We start from the raw sequence: 6,212 nt of genomic DNA, 5'->3' as shown, positions 1-6,212 counted from the left end.
ATCAGTACCAATGTAAAAAATTCTTAAAACTAAAATCAGTAGTACCTTTATTATAAATGCGAAAGTGTTTTGTTGGTTTGTCCTTCAATTACGTCGCAAAAGAGCAATGAATCGACTTGATTTTTGGCATGGGTATAGTTAAAGACCTGGAGAGTGACATAGGCTACTTTTTATCCCGTGAAATCAAAGAGTTCCCACGGGATATTTAAAAACCCTAAATCCACGCGTACGAATTCACGGGCACTTCGTCCGCCTGTAGGTTTCTTGACAGACAGACAGACAATAGAGTGATCCTATAAGGGTTCCGTTTTTTCTTTTGAGGTACGGAACTCTAAAAATGTTGTATGATTAAAATTCAACTATACTATACTTATGAGCGGTCACTCTTTATCAAGTATTAAATTGTAATTAATATTCTGTCTAGTTTGTAAGACTAGACTACACAAACACAGATAACAAATAATTTAATAATGTACCTACTTAGAGGGCGTCCATAAATTACGTGAGATGTTTAAGGGGGGGAGGGGGTCGAGTCAAATCTCATCTAATCTTACGTTGGAGAGGGGGGGGTCTCGGCAAATATCACGCAATTTTTTTTCTGATTGAAACAAACAGAATTATACTATTTTGGTCCATTTAATCCAGATTGTACATGCTTAAGATTTAATCGTAACACGATTAAGATCATTCCCTAATTCGTTCGAAAGAAAATAATTTAATTCAAGTATCCAACGCGTTTACGTAAGAAACCCACATTTTGAAAAATCTCACGTGAGATTGGGGGATGGGGGAGGGGGTTGAATAAAATCTCACATCTCACCAGGGGGAGGAGGGAGGGACGGAAAATTCAAAAAAACACCTCGCGTAATTTATGGACGCCCCCTTAGACAATAATTGTAATTATGTATTTTGGAAATAAATGGCTATAAAAAAAATAAGTAAATATTACCGATAAAGTATATAGTACATAATAAATGCTATAATACAAATGATATTGCTTACTTCAGCCCGTGTTTTATTTTCTTGAATTTCAATTTATTGCAATTCCATCAAGAGCCTTCCATAAGAAGCCTCAATAGCTCAACCGGTAAAGGAGTGGACTGAAAACCGAAAGGTCGACGGTTCAAACCCCGCCCGTTGCACTATTGTCGTACCTACTCCTAGCACAAGCCTGACGCTTAGTTGGAGAGGAAAGGGGAATATTAGTCATGTAACATGGCTAATTCTTTAAAAAAAAAACTATGTAGGTAGGATTATGGATACCCAGTTTGGGTGTCGCAATTTAGTCTGAACAGTAGACCTTAGTAGGGAGACCCATATTATTATTTATTTTTATTTGCATCGTTTAAAAGACCATTTATGGCATAGTAGTACTTTTCTAATAAAAAGTTTTTTAATATTTTGTTAAATTCATTTTCGTTGGCTACGTTACGAATTTTGTCTGGCAAATCTTCTCTATACATACATTAAAAAAAAAAGATTCCGACGAATTGAGATTTTTGAGAACCTCCTCCTTTTTCGAAGTCCGTTAAAAATGAATCGCTGAATGTGTTGCTGATCGCAAATCTCGAGAACAGCTGAACCGATTTCGCTAATTCTTTTTATGAAAAAAGAATATTTAGAAAATTAGATTAGAAAATATTAAGAAATATTTCATAATTACGGGGATGGTTCTTACCGAGAGAAAATTTAAAAAAAAAACCCCTGAAAAAGAATCGACTGTTAGGCGGTACGAAGTTCCCCAGGGCAGCTAGTTATTATATACTAGCTGATCCCCGCGGCTTCGCCCGCGTAGATTTAGGTTTTTAAAGATCCCGTATAGCCTATGTCACTCAGGAATAATGTAGCTTTCTACTGGTGAAAGAATTTTTAAAATCGGTTCAGTAGTTCTAAAGATTACCCCCTACAAACAAACTTAACGACATTACCTCTTTATATAATACAACGGGCCGTGCAGCAGAAATCGTAATATTTTAATTTCGCCATAACTTCAAAACCAAACGTCCAATTTTAATCATTCAAAGACCAAATATTATCTCCATAAACTGTCCTTAGTGATGAAATCATTTATTTTGATAAGGATTAATAGCATGAGTAAAATAAACGCGTTTAAATGTAGTCCAAAAAAAATTCAAGATTTTTAAATAAAAAAATGGTTGCTGTGCCTCACTCGACATAGATGGGTATAGTGTGTCGCGGACTTTTTTGTAGATATTTATAAGATCTACAATTAATTAGAACATTTTATGGTTCTATCTTTTATAGTTTAGGCAGCGTACGCAAAATAAGTAACTTTTCTGGTTGATTTTTTACACCTTGTGTCCGAAAAACCCAAATATCTTACGGAACCCTATTTTTTTCCAAAATAAAATATAGCCTATGTTACTCGTGGATAATGTAGCTTTCGAATGGTGAAAGAATTTTTAAAATCGGTCCAGTAGTTTTTGAGCCTATTCAGTACAAACAAACAAACAAACAAACAAACAAACAAAGTTTTCCTCTTTATAATATTAGTGTAGATTTTATCGACATTACGTAGGGACTCAGGGGAATGCAATACTAATTTTGATTCTTCTTTTTGCTTGACGCAAGCAACTTTCGGACAGTGTCCGAGATATGAGAAAATTGCCGTTTGCTCGATGCGTCCGTCCAGCTGCTTGATCAAGCAATACAGAACAACTTGCTTGACCGTCTTGGAAGCCCGTTACCTGCAGCTTCAGTAAACGAAGCGTATAGTACGATATATACGTGAAGTTAGCTTTGCGATCTTGCGCATGGTACACTCGAAAACTAAATCACTTAACGGGCGGCGGTAAGTTCAATAGTAGTACTTCCAACTTCTTTGGTTCCACCTCAGCTTAAACAAAGTAACTTCTCAACTCGGCTGTACAAACAAACAAGACGCGTCTAGCGAGAGAGAGACGCATCAAGGAGCTGGCGGGAATGTGGGAGCGAGACGTGCGCTGTTACCCTCCCTACCTTAGAAACCCTAAATGTGTGTTCTGCGCAACGTCGTGCGCAAACTTCAGGAGGCGCATTTACGTTTGAATCGTTCTGTACTGTCCGTACAAAATCAATACTCACTCGCCGTTTTAACTCAATGTATCAACTGTCATGTCAAAAGTACGGTTCAATTTTAAAATAGGCATGCGACAAGGCTCTCTTGGCACTTCAATGACATTGACAGGGGGGCGCTGTTGGAGAACAAAGCCTTAGAATATTCAAACAAGACAAAGGGGACACTTGTAGTTGTACCCATATTATAAATGCGAAAGTGTGTTTGTTTGTTGGTTTATTGGTTTATCCTTCAATCACTTTGCAATGGAGCAATGGATCGACGGGATTCTTTGCATGGATATAGATAAAGACCTGGAGGGTGACAAAGGCTACTTTTTATCCCGGAAAATCAGAGTTCCCACGGGATTTTTGAAAACCTTAATCCACACGGCCGAAGTCGCGGGCTTCATCTAGTTTCTCATAATATGGCCAACAAAATACTCCAACTTACACACTTTTACAGTTTTCACATTGTTGCATTGTTGACACGCCGCTGTATAAGTCCCGCAAATTGCTAATGCACGTGGCCGCCATTTTTGTGACGTCAGCACTATACTGAAGTTCCGAGCTGACTGTATATTTTTTGATATTTTTATTTCGGCTGACGTCAAAATGACGTTATTTCGATGTTAATGAGATATGGTTCCAGCGCAATAGCAATTTGCGGGACTTATACCTAAGAGATTCTCAAAATTGAGATTCTCAAGATGAGAGTTCATCTTAAAATCAATGTCGTCAAACGTGATAATAAAATAACGATTAAGTATAAAAATACCCGATTCCTAAGCGTATAAAGTCTAACGTAGATGACCGACGCGACGAAGAAACCGATTACTATCCGACAACTGACTTTTATCAGACTCGGGCGCTTTTTCTGACTTTGAAAAATCGGTCAATACGGTATTTAATAACTAGTCAAATCAGTAAGTTTTTATCGTCAACGCGCACTTAGTATGCGATTTTCTATGAAATAAGTGCTAGAATGTGACGTGACATTATAATGACGTACTTTTTTAGTTTAATGGATAATTTAAAATGGTTATTACACTTAAAACTATCAAAGGACGTGGATTTTACGTATTTTAGGAAGACCCTCTATTTAATAATCACGGAGAAATAATTTATTTTTGATGTAGTCAAATACCCAATTGCGAGTCTGATTTGTGTTGTGTACAATGGGTCCCGTACCATGGTACTACATAATACAGTAGCTGGCAGGAAATAATGTATATAGACCGTTAGAAAGAGATAGAGTTTTCGTAGAGCGTTGTCTATGTCGTTGAGACCGACAAAACGTTGCATAGGTATGAGTGACAGAGACAACGCTCTACAAATCCGAAATATCATTCTAAATATTTCATGCTGGCTACTGTACCTAACACTTTTATGTAGAACACTGCAAGTTAATGACGGACAGCGCCATCTATATGGGATTTATTTAACTAATTATTTTTTCGTAAACATTTTTGAATTTTTTTTTGTGATGTAACCATAAATTCAAGGTTTTCGGATTTTTTCCTTTACTTGTGCTATGAGACCTACCTAGTTGCCAAATTTCATGATCCTAGGTCAACGGGAAGTACCCTTTAGCTTTTGATGCCCTTTTCCTGACAGACACGACAGAAAGACAACGAAGTTATCCTATAAGGGTTCCTTTTTCCTTTTGAGGTACAGAACCCATTGACGCTTCGCCTCCATTCCGTAAATGTGCGCTGTGCCTACGCGGTCCTTTTACAGTACGCGGCAGAAAGTAATGTACATCGACATTTAGAAGGAGATAGCAGATTTGGAGAGCGTTATCTCTGTCATTGAGACCGACAAAACGTCATACAAGTATGAGTGACAGAGACAACGCTCTACAAAGCTGAAATGTCATTCTAAAGGCCGATGTACCGCCGCCGTAGTCTAATTTTAACCGACTTCCAAAAAGGATGTGGTTCTCAATTTGGCCCATTTTTTTTGCCGATTTTTGTTGGGCTCATCATTATCGGCGGTTTGAGTTAGGCATACGTTATTATGATATAGTAGGTAGGTATAGTAAACCATTATCATGTTATTGTAACCTCTCGCGAACCAGTTTCGTGGTCATTAAGAAATGTTGCCAGAGTCCAATATGTTACCAACAATTGGGGAGAATAGGGTCTTCGACTGCTTGACTTGGAAAATGAAGCGGTTTTTTTTATAGTGGTAGTTTATGGGGCTAGAATTAATTATTAAAGAGAATAATTTAAAAAATAATCATGATTTTCATTTATTGTGAATATTGCACAGCGCAGTGAAGTCTGGCAATCCGCACTTGCCAGCCTGGTATACATGGCCAAAACCCTTCTTATTCTGAGAGGAGATACGTGCTCTGTAGTGAGCCGGCGATGGGTTGATCATGATGATGATGATGATTAAAATTATAATAATCAGAACTCATTGATTTTCTAGGATAAAAAGTAGCCTATGTCACTCACTACCCATGCAAAAAAATCACGTTGAGACGTTATTGAAAGACAAACCAACTTGCTTTCAAATTTATAATATTACTAGCTTATGCTCGCGACTTCATCCGCGTGGACCACATAAATTTCAAACCCCTATTTCACCCCCTTAAGGGTTGAATTTTCAAAAATCCTTTCTTAGTGGACGCCTACGTCATAATAGCTATCTGCATGCCAAATTTCAGCCCGATCCGTCCAGTACTTTGAGCTGTGCGTTGATAGATCAGTCAGTCAGTCACCTTTTGACCAGCCATACACGGACAGCTTGAAGCAGTCAGGATGTACTGCTTTAAGCTGCGACTGCGTGTTGAACTACAGACTTCTACGTACGTACAATGTACATACACGGACCGCTCAAGCAGTTGCAACTGCTTCGGGCGGTTGGGCGGTCAAGCAGTCGCCAGGCATACACTGACTGCTCGAGCTGTCGACCGCTCTCGCGCAGTTACCTCCGCCCGCGTCATTCCACGTCGCGCACGCTTCCCGCCCGCATTGAAATTGCTTGGCAGCTTCAAGCTGTTGACTCTGACTGCTCGAGCGGTCCGTGTATGTTGATCACTGGCTAACCGCTCGAGCAGTCCGTGTATGGCGGGCCTTTCCTTTATTTAGATTATTATGATGTTAAGTATTTATTGCTATTAAGTACCTATTAGGGAAAAGAACCGTATT

Source organism: Maniola hyperantus, chromosome 26 (assembly GCF_902806685.2).
Source record: "Maniola hyperantus chromosome 26, iAphHyp1.2, whole genome shotgun sequence".
In the NCBI taxonomy this organism is placed as follows: domain Eukaryota; kingdom Metazoa; phylum Arthropoda; class Insecta; order Lepidoptera; family Nymphalidae; genus Maniola; species Maniola hyperantus.
This window is presented reverse-complemented; position numbering follows the sequence as displayed.